Raw genomic sequence first — 15,583 nt, forward strand, 5'->3', positions numbered from 1 at the left:
AGGCACCACGGGAATCACAGCTAATGTCCTGAACAACTAGTATGACTTAGTGTTTGTAGAATACTTCCTGTTATGATCTTTAGGCTGCTCCAGACATTGTTCTCACACTGAATACCAAGAGCCACTCCTATAAACAAACTTTCATCCTGATGAAATAAAATGTTATTTTGCATGCACACTATCTGGGAACAAAGTGCTTCTTTCAACCAAGTGGAAAAGCCCCTTTACTGTTGTCATATGTCTTCTTCAATACTGCATTGTCAGATTAACAGGGAAAGCATAGTGAATGGAATAGATACTATTCTTTGTAGCAAAGAATCCCGAAAGCTGTGTTGTCTACCTGGTGCCAAGGTTACAAACATCTCCTTTGGGCTGGAGAAGAACCTGGGGGTGAGAAGGGAAAGATCCAATTGTCCTGGTCCATGTAGCTACCAATGAAATAAGTACAACTAGGAAAGAGGTTCTGCTGAGGGTTTATGAATGCCTTAGCTTTAAATTGAAAAGCAGAACCACAAATGTGATAATCCCAGGATTACTATTTGAGCCACAAGCAAATTGATGTTGTGTAAATAAGATTGAAGAGGTAAATGTGTGACTCAAAGTTTGGAGGAGTGGATTCTGATTCATGGAGCACTAGCACCAATGGTGGGGAAAGAGAGACCTGTTCCGTTGGAAGGGGCTCCATTTGAACCATGCTGGGCCAGGTATCATGGCAAATTGTATAACTAGAATTGTAGATAGAGCTTTAAACTAAAGGGGGAAGATTCAATGGAAGGGAAGATTAAAGGATCATAAATAAATAAGAGAAAAAAGGTGCATTGTAGTGAGAAGGCAAACGATAAAGGCAAAAGTCAAGTGGTCATAATCCTCCCAGACTACAGGGCTGCTCTCTTGTTAGATAGAGAAGATTGGTGGTGGTTTAACCTGAAGGTAACCACTGGTGAAGAGGTTGAGAAGGAAGGTCCTTCATGGTGACCCCACAAACAATAATCAAAGCATCACAGTTAGGGGCAGAAAATATAAGCACAACAGTATTGGAGAAATTAAAGCCAGAATAAATCATAAGGCAAAAGGTCAAGGTGAGTTGTGAACTAGGTGCAATAGATCATGATGTAATTGGGTGAAAGTAAGGAATAGCAAGGAAAAGTGGTCAGGGTGGTGTAAATATATATGTCTTCGAAGAGTTGCCTCACTGACAAAGTATAAATTGGGGGATAATGAAGGTGTGAAAGAAGGGAACTACAATTTATCTGCATACTAATGACACAAAATACATGGGCAAAAGTAATATGGGTGGCAAATTTGTAGCGTGCAACAGGAATAGTTTCTTAGAGCTGTATTTTTTCCACACTATTTTAGATGGAGTAACATGTAATCAGATAGATAGAGATCTTGTTGGTAAGGATTCTCCAGGCGGTAATGATCAAAACAGGGTAGAATTCAAATTCAATTTGAGGGACAGCAATTCAGAACTCAAACCAACCTAAATAAGGGCAATGACAAAGGTTTGAAGAAAGAGTTGGGTAAGACATTTGGATGTTCTTGTGCGTAAAACACAGAAATTAGCATGTAGGTGGAGATGGCAGGGAGATGGCATGAAAGAGGAGTTGAAGCTAGGGTTGATGAGCCCTAAACTTATACAATATCAAGGCAAGCTTGAGGAGCTGAATGGCCTGCTCCTACTCCTATTTCTTCTGTTCTTATAACTGATAACTCTGCCAGACCATAGGCCACAATCTGTGAATTAGATTTAGTAGAAGTAAACTTTAGGCAGCAGCCAAAACAAAAAAATCGACACCAGATTCCTTTGGGTTTCACAAGAGTTTAACTTGCGGCTTCTTGGTTCACGAGGAAAATGTGAACATGCCTAATCTGGCAGGAAGCATAGGAAAGCAGCAAATGGAGAAAGATTGCATAATTCCGAGATACAGAGGGAAATGAGTATCCGGGATCACTTAAAGCTAGTGTGCAGGTACAGCAAACATTGTCATTCATTGTAAGGGGAGCAGAATATAAAAGTAAGGATGTTTTGTTATAGTTGTAAGGGCATGAGTGAGGCCATTATGTACATTATGGTCTCCTTATTTAAGAAATGATATAAATGTGTTAGCAGTTGTTAAGACAACGTTTATTCTTGGGGTGGGATGGTGTCTTATAAGAAAAGATTGGACAGGCTGGGCCCTCTAGTTTAGAGGAACAAGAGATGACTATAATAATCCTGAGAGGATTTGGGGTTTGCAGATAATCACTGCCTAGACATAAGCATAAAAATTGACTAGTTGACTAAAGTGCCAAAGGGTGACTGATGAGAATGAGCATCTCCAAGAAAAGGTGGGAGAAAGAGTGAAAAAAATGCTACAAATAGTTCAACACCACCACTAGATGGCGCAAAGTGGAAGCTGACAGCATTCCGAAGCATGGAAACTTTTATTAATGTCATAAGTGAAAGTTTTAAATGGAAAACTGACTATTTGTGTTGCCCCTAAGATTTATTTGTGCCAAGTTATTTGGGCAGGACCCTGGAGATTAATTCCATAAAAAACTTGAGGAAGATAAACAACCCCAAAATTTAGCAAGAAAGCAACAAATGTTATTTACTGATGCTCTGCAATGGGTTTGATAACTAATGTAATCCTTCAGTGTGAAGGAGAAACAAATTCCAAAAAGGGAACAAAATAAACTGGTGTGATGGATTGAGCAGCAGTGCCTCCTCTGCCTGCACCCTGGCCGAGATAGAACCAGTGCAGGGAGCTAGAAGTGTGAGAGTAGGTGGCAGGGGCAGCACAAAGGATTATCCATCACTTGTAAAAGGTTGTTATTGTGAAGTATGGATGGAGCAGTCTGGACAAACACTGGAGCTGACATCACCACACAGTCTGGCAAAGTGACTGCTACTGCAAGTTGCGCAACTGGCCCCATCTGGACAAACACAGGGCCTGATGAACCATTTCAGTATTCAGAGTAATTACTCCATTAAAATAAAAGAATGAAACATTCTACTTCCTTTGCTTTGACATTGATGGGCTACCAAGTGGCTCATGCAAATGTCTCCATAACAGCCCCTGGCATACAAACTCATCCCAAAATTTCCCAACTGCTCTTTTATTTGAAAATTACTTTTAGCTCATCTAAATCTGCACCCACACCCAGAGACACACCCATCCACAAGGCCTACTGTTCATGGAGAGAATCTGTGCCCAGTAGCAGTGATGGCCTGATGATCATAGTTTGTGATGATAATTTGGTCTTGGTTTGGACCAGCTAAATGTTAGTATGGTGGGGTGAGTGTATTAATGCAGATTGGAGGTCTTTTCTGCATCTACCTCTGTGATTGGTCAGAACATTAAAACACCATAGGTTATTTAGCCCTTTGAGCTTCCTCAGCTCTTCAATAAGGTCATGGCTCATCTGATTGTGGCCACTTTTCTGCCTGAGCTGCCATAACTTAAAAGATATGTCTCACAAACAGTTCTTGGTCCCTCCATCTCACTCAATCGCACAGGAACATTGCCAGTCAGATATTCTCTGTATTCCCATATGTTTAATGTTCCTATCCTGGGTCCCTCTTCCGACGTCCCCAACAGTACCCTTCCATCGACACTCTCATTCATTTGGCCGAACCGGTCCTCACCCTTAACAATTTCTCCTTCAAATCTTCCCACTTCCTCCAGACCAAAGGGGTAGCCATGGGTACACGTATGGGCCCTAGCTATGCCTGTCTCTTTGTTGGCTACATAGAACAGTCGATCTTCCGTAATTACACCGGTACCACTCCCCACCTCTTCCTTCGCTACATTGGTGACTGCATTGGCGCCACCTCGTGCTCCCGCAAGGAGGTTGAGCAATTCATCAACTTCACCAACACATTCCACCCGGACCTTAAATTTACCTGGACCATCTCTGACACCTCCCTCCCCTTCCTGAACCTCTCCATCTCCATTAATGACGACCGACTTGACACTGACATTTTTTACAAACCCACAAACTTCCACAGCTACCTGGATTACACCTCTTACCACCCTACCTCTTGCAAAATTGCCATCCCGTATTCCCAATTCCTCCACCTCCGCCGTATCTGCTCCCAGGAGGACCAGTTCCACCACAGAACACACCAGATGGCCTCCTTCTTTAGAGACCACAATTTCCCTTCCCACGTGGTTAAAGATGCCCTCCAACGCATCTTGTCCACATCCTGCACCTCCGCTCTCAGACGCCCCTGGTGTTCACCTTCCACCCTACCAACCTTCGCATTAACCAAATCATTCGCCAACATTTCCACCACCTCCAAAAAAGACCCCACCACCAGGGATATATTTCCCTCCCCACCCCTTTCCGCCTTCCGCAAAGACCGTTCCCTCCGTGACTACCTGGTCAGGTCCACGCTCCCCCTTACAACCCACCTTCCCATCCTGGCACCTTCCCCTGCCACTGCAGGAATGCAAAACCTGCGCCCACACCTCCTCCCTCACCTCCATCCAAGGCCCTAAAGGAGCCTTCCACATTCATCAAAGTTTTACCTGCATATCCACTAATATCATTTATTGCATCCGTTGCTCCCGATGCAGTCTCCTCTACATTGGGGAGACTGGACGCCTCCTAGCAGAGCGCTTTAGGGAACATCGCCGGGACACCCGCACCAATCAACCACACCGCCCTGTGGCCCAACATTTCAACTCCCCCTCCCACTCTGCCGAGGACATGGAGGTCCTGGGCCTCCTTCACCGCCGCTCCCTCACCACCAGACGCCTGGAGGAAGAACGCCTCATCTTCCGCCACGGAACACTTCAACCCCAGGGCATCAATGTGGACTTCAACAGCTTCCTCATTTCCCCTTCCCCCACCTTACCCTAGTTCCAAACTTCCAGCTCAGCACTGTCCCCATGACTTGTCCTACCTGCCTATCTTCTTTTCCACCTATTCACTCCACCCACCTCCCTAACCTATCACCTTTATCCCCTCCCCCACTCACCTATTGTACTCCATGCTACTTTCTCCCCACCCCCACCCTCCTCTAGCTTATCTCTCCACGCTTCAGGCTCTCTGCCTTTATTCCTGATGAAGGGCTTTTGCCCGAAACGTCAATTTTGCTGCTCCTCGGATGCTGCCTGAACTGCTGTGCTCTTCCAGCACCACCAATCCAAAATCTGATTTCCAGCATTTGCAATCATTGTTTTTACACAGGTGATGTCACTACTTTTGGGGAATGTCTGCTTTTAAGTGACAAGGGGAGTGGTTTAGAAAAAAGTACAAAACCAACACTGACTTTTCATCCCTTTCACACCAAAGTTGCTACAAACTAGGTAAGAAAATAGCTCAGGTCCTAGCTGGTGCTTTACCAAAGTAAGTGTACCAAATGTCAAAACTCTGAACATGAACCAAGCCAGTACTAGAGATTGTCTAAACTGGTTTTACAAAACTGGACATCTGATTACCTACACTTCTATTCCCAGATTTTGATTCATAAATGTGTGGTCACCTTATACCAGAATTGCTTTTATCGATTTTAATTTTTTTTCAGTTAAAAAATTTCTGAGATATAGTTGGCACACATTGTTTCATCCAATAAACTAGTTGGTGTAGTAATGTAATGGCTGCTTTAATCTCAGTCTCTGTTACATTTTTCAGACAATGTTCCAAAAGAGTATGCAAAGAGACTTGAGTTTAAATGCTGCAAGACACCTGCTTCTTTCAGCAGGAGCCTTTAGTGTTCAATTAACATGTAAATACACCATGGATCGTAAGAATAAAAATGGAATCGACAAGAGACAAAAAAACAACTTGCATTGAAACAGCATTTTCCACAACCACTGGACATCTAAGGATTATGCAGTAACTAAAGTACCATTCAAAGTATTGTCCATTCATGTTGTAATATGATAAATTTGGCATCTAATTGGAGTTAAACTTCCACAAAGAGATAGTGATCACATAATCTATTTTCTTCTGTGATATTAATATCATGTCATTCCAACCAGAACTCTATCAATAAACACATTGACTTGGATCCAATTCACCAGCCCTTAAAAAAAGAACAGGAAATTATATCATCAACCCAAGAAACCATGAACACTAACTAAAAAGCGAAGGCTCACTGATGATGTTATCTAGTATGGTGATGAAACCTTTGAAAACAAACCCCCCAGTTCAGTGAGCAAACTTACATCCAGAGATATCTCCTTGGTTTTCTTCAAAATAGTGACTTTGGATCATTTAAATGGAACTCAGCAAGCAGATACAGCTTAGTTTAATTTCTCATTTGAAAAAATAAGGTACCTTCAATGATACTACACTAGTGTGTCAGCTTTGATTTTGTGCCGAACTCCTGGAATGGCACTTGAACTCAGAATCCTTCCAACATTCTTCATTTGAAAACTTGTGGTGTTTTTGTTATGCAAGGACATTCGGACCATGGAGTAACCTTGTGATAATGTCACAGAATTCCACAATGTGGGCAGTGAGAACTCGCTAGATCTCTGCATCAAGCCAGACTACAACATAGACATGGACACAAGATAGATTAGGCTTTATCTAAAGTAACCAATGTCAGACCCAGGTACATCTATGATTACCATTTTCAGTAGTATTTAGAATTAAAGAATTCTGGGTAATCCAAGATGGAGGATGGGAAAAATTTCTGGCTGTAACAGATGCTCTTTTTTTGAGATATTTTAGGAGTTGGAGGTGGTTTCCTCAAATTCCAGGAGCAGCAATTACTGTTTTATATGTTGTTGCATTGTTTTGGAACTTTGGAGAAAAAAAAGTCAAAACAACAGCACTTTTAAAAGGGAGAGAAACAGACAAAGGAAGCACATGGTGAGGTCAGTGCAGGAGAGAGAGAGACAGAGAGAGAGAAAGAAACCCACACTGCTCCTACACAGCAGTGAACCTGTGCAGTTACTGCTTTTGCTGTTTGAATTCATGTATCGTTGGACATCAGAGTGCATCTAGGAAAATTAACAAACAGTGAAATTCGCAACTAATCTGGGAGGAACCTGTTTAGGAGATGTCACAGCACAGAAACAGAAGTGAATATTTAAGTGTGGCCTTACAGTAAGTCTGCAATAATGAGTAGAGTGGGTTATTTCTTGATTATATGTTTTATTGAGATATGTCTCTTGATTAAACTTAAAATATAAGCCATAAGTATTATGTTAGCATGCAGCAGTGTTTTGTAGAGGAATAAGACTGTGCTATTTTCTGGGTCTGTAGATTGTGAAGGAGCAAAAATGGCCTTTAGTAGAGTGATATGCTCTTCTTGTTGGATGTGAGAGTTTAGGGAGAGTTTACGGGTTACTGAGGATTATATCTGCAGTAAATGATGTTGGTTGCGAATCCTATCAGATCAAATGGATCAGTTGGAGAGACAGTTAGAGGCAATGAGGAATTTACAAAAGCAACGGTATGTGATAGATGGCAGTTATAGGAAGGGGGAAAAGTCGCAGATACAGTCACATAGATGGGTTAACTCCAGGAAAGGTAAGAGAGATAGACAGGTAGTGCAGGAGTCTTCTCTAGCTATCCCTATTTCAAACAAGAATGCTGTTTTGGAAAATGTAGAGGGTGATGGATTCTCAGGGGAATATAGCACAAACAGCCAAGTTTCTGATATTGAGACTGGCTCTAATGCAATGAGGGGTACGTCGGGTTCCAAGAGATCAATTGTGTTGGGGGACTCTAGTCCAAGGTACAGACAGACGTTTCTGTGGCTAGCAGAAAAATATCAGAATGGAGTGTTGCTTCTCTGGTGCCAGGGTCTCACAGAGAGTGCAGAATGTTGTCAAGTTGGAGAGGGATCAGCAGGAGGTCATTGTACACATTGGAACTAATGACATGGAAAGGGAAAAGGATGAGATTCTGAAGGGAGCTTACAGAAAGTTAGGCAGGAATTTAAAAAGGAGGTCCTCAAGAGTACTGATTACTCCCGGTGCTAAGGCCTAATGAGAGCAGGAATAGGAGGATACAGCAGATGAATGCATGGCTGAGGAGCTGGTGTATGGGAGAAGGATTCACACTTTTGGATCATTGGAATCTCTTTTAGGGTAGAAGTGACTTGTACAAGAAGGATAGATTGCACCTAAATTGGAAGGGATCTAATATACATGCCAGGGAGATTTGCAAGAGCTGCTCAGGAGGATTTAAACTAGTAAGGTGGGGGGCTGGGACCCAGGGAGATAGTGAGGAAAGAGATTAATCTGAAACTGGTACAGTTGCGAACAGAAGCAAGTCAAACAGTCAGGGCAGGCAGGGACAAAGCAGAGAACAAGGTAAGACTGATAAATTAAACTGCATTTATTTCAATGCAAGGGGCCTAATAGGGAATGCAGATGAATTCAGGGCATGGTTAGAAACATGGGACTGCGATATCATAGCAATTACAGAAACATGTCTCACAGATGGACAGGACTGGCAGCTTAATGTTCCAGGATACAAATGCTACAGGAAGGATAGAAAGAGAGGCAAGAGAGGAGGGGGAGTGGCATTTTTGATAAGGGATAGAATTACAGCTGTACTGAGGGAGGATATTCCCGGAAATACATCCAGGGAAGTTATTTGGGTTGAACTGAGAAATAAAAAAGGGATGATGATCACCTTATTGGGATTGTATTGTAGACCCCCTCATAGTCAAAGGGAAATTGAGAAACAAATTTGTAAAGAGATCTCAATTATCTGTAAGAATAATAGGGTGGTTATGGTAGAGGATTTTAACTTTTCAAACATAAACTGGGATTGCCATAGTGTTAAGCGTTTAGATGGAGAGGAATTTGTTAAGTGTATACAAGAAAATTTTCTGATTCAGTATGTGGATGTACCTACGAGAGAAGGTGCAAAACTTGACCTACTCTTGGGAAATAAGGCAGGGCAAGTGACTGAGGTGTCAGTGGGAGAAATAGTGATGGAAAGAATAGACCAGATCTAAAAGATGAAGTTCTAAATTGGAGAAAGGCCAATTTTGACGGTATTAGGCAAGAACTTTCAAACGTTGATTGGGGGCAAAGGTTCACAGGTAAAGGTACAGCTAGAAAATGGGAAGCCTTCAGAAATGAGATAACCAGAGTCCAGAGAAAGTAAATTCCTGTTAGGGTGAAAGGGAAGGCTGGTAGGTATAGGGAATGCTGGATGACTAAAGAAATTGATGGTTTGGTTAAGAAAAAGAAGGAAGCATATGTCAGGTATAGACAGGATAGATCGAATGAATCCTTAGAAGAATATAAAGGCAGTAGGAGTATACTTAAGAGGGAAATCAGGAGGGCAAAAAGGGGGCATGAGATAGCTTTGGCAAATAGAGTTAAGGAGAATCCAAAGTGTTTTTACACATATATTAAGGACAAAAGGGTAACTAGGTAGAGAACAGGGCCCCTCAAAGATCGGCAAGGCTGCCTTTGTGTGGAGACGCAGGAGATGGGGAAAATACTAAATGAGTATTTTTGCATCAGTATTTACTATGAAAAAGGACATGGAAGATATAGAATGTAGGGAAATCGATGGTGACATCATGAAAAATGTCCATATTACAGAGGAGGAAGTGCTGGATGTCTTGAAATGCAAAAAAGTGGATAAATCCCCAGGACCTGATCAGGTGTACCCTCGAACTCTGTGGGAAGCTAGGGAAGTGATTGCTGGGCCTCTTACTGAAATATTTGTATCACAGGTGAGGTACCGGAAGACTGGAGGTTGGCTAATGTGGTGCCACTGTTTAAGAAAGGTGATAAAGACAGGCCAGGGAACTATGGATTGGTGAGCCTGACGTCGGTGGTGGGCAAGTTGTTGGAGAGAATCTTGAGGGACAGGATGTACATGTATTTGGAAAAGCAAGGACTGGTTAGGGATAGTCAACATGGCTTTGTGCATGGGAAATCATGTCTCACAAACATGATTGAGTTTTTGGAAGAAGTAACAAAGAGGATTGATGAGGGCAGAGCAGTGGACATGATCTATTTGAACTTCAGTAAGGCGTTTGACAAGGTTCCCCATGGGAGACTGGTTAGCAAGGTTAGATCTCAAGGAATACAGGGAGAACTAGCCATTTGGATACAGACTGGCTCAAAGGTAGAAGACAGAGGGTGGTGGTGTAGGGTTGTTTTTCAGACTGGAGACCTGTGAGAAGTGGAGTGACACAAGGATTGATTGAATTGCTTGCAGTGTGGAAACAGGCCCTTCGGCCCAACAAGTCTACACCGACCCTCCGAAGAGCAACCCATTCCCCTATTAGATCCCTTCACCTAACACTACGGGCAATTTAGCATGGCCAATTCACCTAACCTGCATATCTTTTGGACTGTGGGAGAAAACCGGAGCACCCGGAGGAAACCCACGCAGAAAGGGGTAAAATGTGCAAACTCCACACAGACAGTTGCCTGAGGCGGGAATTGAACCCGGGTCTCTAGCGCTGTGAGGCAGCAGTGGACCGTGCTGGGTCCACTACTTTTCATCATTTATATAAATGACTTGGATGTGAGCATAAGAGATATAGTTGATAAGTTTGCAATTGGATGTATAGTGGACAGCGAAGACGATTACCTCAGATTACAATGGGATCTTGATCAGATGGGCCAATGGGCTGAGAAGTGACAGATCGAGTTTAATTTAGATAAATATGAGGTGCTGCATTTTGGGAAAGCAAATCTTAGCAGGACTTATACACTTAATGGTAAGGTCTGAGGGAGTGTTGCTGAACAAAGTGACCTTGGTGCGCAGGTTCATAGCTCCTTGAATGTGGATTTGCAGGTAGATAAGATAGTGAAGAAGGCGTTTGGTATGCTTTCTTTTATTGGTCAGAGTACTGAGTACAGGAGTTGAGAGGTTATGTTGCAGCTGTACAGGACATTGGTTAAACCATTTTTGGAATATTGCATTCAATTCTGGTCTCCTTTCTATCGGGAGGATGTTGTGAAACTTGAAAGGGTTCAGAAAAGATTTACAAAGATGTTGCCAGAGTTGGAAGATTTGAGCTATAGGGAGAGGTTTAATAGGCTGGGGCTGTTTTCCCTAGAGCATTGGAGACTGAGGGGTGACAGTATAGAAGTTTACAAAATCATAAGGGGGATGGATAGGATAAACAGTCTTTTCTGTGGGGTGGGGAAGTCCAGAACTAGAGGGCATAGGTTTAGGATAAGGGGGTAAGATATAAAAGAGACCTAAGGGGCAAAATTTTCACATAGAGGAAGTGGTGGCGGCTAGTACAACTGCAACATTTAAAAGGCATTTAGATGGGTATATGAATAGGAAGGGTTTGAAGGGATATGGGCTGGGTGCTGGCAGGTGGGACTAGATTGGGTTGGAATAACTGGCCGTCATGGACGGGTTGGGCTGAAGGGTCTGTTTCCGTGCTGTACATCTCTATGACTCTATAATAAAATACAATGACTTTGAAGTCCAAGACTCAGACTGTATTTTCTACCATCTCTCTCAAATGATCTACTGCTCTATCTTTTCAAAATATAGCACCATGGACTATTTGATTACTGAAGTAAACTAGTCACCACCACTGACCGTCACTTTTAAAAAGAGAACAAGAGGTGATACAGTCAAGCAGCCACAATATTGTCAAGAAGAGAATACCACAAAAAACTCCAGGAGACCTTTATGATCTCAAACACAAGTTGGCTCTGGATTGATCTATTATGATCAACTAACGCCTTGTTGCATCTACGTTTTAATACACTTGATCATGAATTAAGGGTGGATTAGCAAAAACTGCAAAAACTTAAACAGCATTTAATTGCTAACATAAGTTACCCCATAGGTACAGTTCTGTGCTAAGTCAGTCTGACCCTTCACTGTCACTTCATGAAACATCATAGTCTCAAGAATTCAATGTTACTAATGCAAACAAAATGGCAATATAACCACATTCACCTGCTACAGTTATGCTGATAACCCCTAGACCAATTGTGTATAACTATCATGAACCAAAAAATATAAATTCGATCAAGTAATGATTAGGCTAACAGTATTTGCTTATCAGAAAGCAACTTCTTCAGTATGCACACGGAGTTCAATGGGGAAATAGAGAAGTTCGTACATTCCACAGGTGCACTGCAAACCTCAGACTCCATGCTGAAATCCAGTTAAGGATGTAATGTTTTGGGAATTACCCACTAACCACACCAGAAAGTTGGGGCTGTGCATTTTGTAAGTAACAATGTGATAAGCCATGATTACTATCAAACAACCTCTGGGTTTGAAAACGTAACTTTACAAATATGCACTGCACTTTTGGTAAATTTTGCTATTCAGCCCATTATTTCGCTCTTTCACTTTCTGTACATGATTCAAAACTGGCTTTTACTTTTTTGTTTAGAATCTATATATCAATAAGAATTCTTCAATCTGATCAGTTGATTGCACTGCTCACATGCAACAAATGCCTTGTGATGGGTACCAGATTAAAATCAGACCTCTCCTTGAAAAAAACTGCAAAACTTGAGAGATGCAGTTCTTTCAGAAAGAAAATGCAATATTTCAATGTATACTAAACTGGCAAGCTGTGGGAAAATGTCAGTGCTTATATGCACCCTACATGGACTATTTTCTAAACGGTGAGAAAATTCATAAAGCCAAAGTATCAAGGAATCTGGGAGTGCTAGTACAGGATTCTCTAAAGGTTGACTTGCAGGTTGAATCCGTGGTTAAGAAAGACAATGTAATGTTGTCATTTATCTCAAGAGGATTGGAACGTAAAAGCCGTGATGTGCTACTGAGACTATATAAAGCTCTGGTTAGGCCCCATTTAGAATACTATGTCCAGTTTTGTGCCCCACACCTCAGGAAGGACATACTGGCGGAGATTCACATGGACAATCCCTGGAATGGTAGGCCTAACATACGATGAACAACTGAGGATCCTGGGATTGTATTCATTAGAGTTTAGAAGGTTGAGGGGAGATCTAATAGAAACTTACAAGATAATGCAGGGTGGACACTGGGAAATTGTTTCCATCAGGCAGTGATACTAGGACTCGTGGGCACAGCCCAGAATTAGAGGAGGTCAATTTAAATGGAAATGAGGAGACATTTCCTCAGCCAGAGAGTGGTGGGCCTGTGGAATTCATTGCCATGGGGGCCAGGACATTAAATGTCTTCAGGGCAGAGATTGATAAATTTTTAATCACGCAAGGAATTAAGGGACACAGGGAGAACGTGGGTAAGTGGCGTTGAAATGCCTAGCAGCCATGATTGAATGGCGGAATGGACTTAACTTGACGGGCCAAATGGCCTTACTTCCACTTCTATTTCTTATGGCCTTACATCCAAAAGGGCATTGATTTAGGAAAGCTTAAGAATATTACTGTTCCTGTATTCAATAGGCACTATTGCATACTTGAGGGAAAAAATCTGGGAATAATTGAATTAGTTGCTCAAGTACTATGGTCTTGGCTCAGTGTGTAACACTTAACTGAGGTAAAAGGTTCCAGGTCCTATAGACAATGGACTGAATAGCCAACTGTTGTGCTGTAACTGACAGACCTATGGGAGCCTTCCAATTCATTATAATGTACAGATGCTTTCTTTCACAAGAATACTGATGAATTCCTCTTCCTGTTGTGTTACTATCTGTATGAGGTAGCACTTGAATATTGTAACATTTAGGGGCCCAGACAGATCAAGTCATTACATTCAACTGTCACTGACAATTGTTATATTTTACTATTCCAAAACGTCAGTTACATGGTTATTGCAGATTCCGGAGTTTAGATGTTTCAGTAAGAACCGAGAAAATGGCAAAAAAAAGGGGGGGTATGGCATTGTTAGTCAAGGATAGTGTCATGGTTGCAGAAAGGATGTTTGAAGACTCATCTGCTGAGATAGTATGGGCGGAGGTTAGAAACAGGAAAGGAGGTCACCCTGTTGGGAGTTTTCTATATGCCTCCAAATAGTTCCAGAGATGTAGAGGATAGGATAGCAAAGATGATCCTTGATAGGAATGAGCACGACAGGGGGATTTTAACTTTCCAAATATTGACTGGGAATACTGAAGTTCAAGTGCTTTAGATGGGTCAGTTTTTGTCCAATGTGTGCAGGAGGGTTTCCTGACACAGTATGTAGACAGGCCAAGAATGGGTGAGGCCACATTAGATTTGGTACAGGGTAATAAACCCAGCCATGTGTTAGGTTTGGAGGTAGGTGAGCACTTTGGTGATAGTGACCACAATTTAGTTATGTTTACTTTATTGATGGAAAGGAATAGGTATATACTGTAGGGCAAGAGTTTTAGCTGTGGAAAAGGCAATTATAATGCAGTTAGGCAAGATTTAGGATGCACAGGATGGGGAAGGAATCTGCAGGGGATGGGCACAATTGAAATGTGAAGCTTATTCAAGGAACAGCTACTGCAGATCCTTGATAAGTATGTACCTGTCAGGTAGGGAGGAAGTTGTAGAGTGCAGGAGCCGTAGTTTACGAAGGACATTGAATCTCTTGTCAAGAGGAAGGTTTATGTTAGGATGAGATGTGATGGCTCAGTTTGGGCACTGGAGGGTTCCAAATTAGCCAGGGAAGACCTAAAGAGAGAGCTAAGAGGAACCAGGAGGGGACATGAAAAGTCATTGGCAGATAGGATCAAGGAAAACCCTAAGGCTTTCTATAGGTATATCAGGAATAAAAGAATGTCTAGAATAAGCGTAGGGCCAAAGATAGTAGGAAGTTTTGTGGGGAGTCAGAGGAGATAGGGGAAGCACTAAATGAAAACTTTTCATCAGTATTCATACTAGAAAAAGACAATAGTGGCAAGAACATGGAGACACCGGCTACTAGGCTAGATGGGATTGAGGTTCACGAGGAGGTGTTAGCAATTCTGGAAAGTGTAAAAATAGAAGTGTCCCCTGGGCTGGATGGGATTTAACCTAGGATTCTCTGGGAAGCCAGGGAGGAGATTGCTGAGCCTTTGGCTTTGATCTTTATGTCATCATGGTCTCCAGGAATAGTGCAAAACTGGAGGATAGCAAATACTGTTCCCTTCTCCAAGGAGGGAGGTGGAGACAATCCTAGTAATTTTAGGGTAGTGAGTCCTACTTCAGTTGTGGGTAAAGCGTTACAAGAGATGGGATTTATCCAGAAAGGATGAAGTTGATTAGGAATAGTCAACACTTATGAAGGGTAGGTCATGCCTCACAAACCTTCAAGTTCTTTGGAGGTGGTGACCCATCATGTGGATGAGGGTAAAGTGGTTGATGTGATGTACATCAATTTCATTAAGGAGTCCCACAGTAGGCTATTGCACAAGAGGTGTGGAATTGAGGGTGATTTAGTGGTTTGGATCAGAAACTGGCTAGCTGAAAGATGACAGAGGATAGTGGTTGATGGGAAATATTCATCCTGGAGTTCAGTTACTAGTTGTGTACCACCAGGATGTTTTGGGTCCACTGCTATTTGTCATTTTTAATAAGTTACCTGGTCAAGAGCATAGAAGGTTGGATTAGTAAATTTGCAGAAGATACCAAGGTCATTAGAGCTGCAGATAGTGACAAAGGATGTTGTAGGTTAGAGGGACATAGATAAGCTGCAGAAGTAGCAAGTGTAGTTTAATGTGGAAATAAGCATGAGGGGATTCACTTTGGAATCAGTAACAGGCATGCAGAGTACT

This window comes from Chiloscyllium plagiosum, unplaced genomic scaffold, assembly GCF_037043375.1.
Source record: "Chiloscyllium plagiosum isolate Xiang-an unplaced genomic scaffold, Cpla_swu_hap1 HiC_scaffold_18, whole genome shotgun sequence".
Lineage (NCBI taxonomy): Eukaryota > Metazoa > Chordata > Chondrichthyes > Orectolobiformes > Hemiscylliidae > Chiloscyllium > Chiloscyllium plagiosum.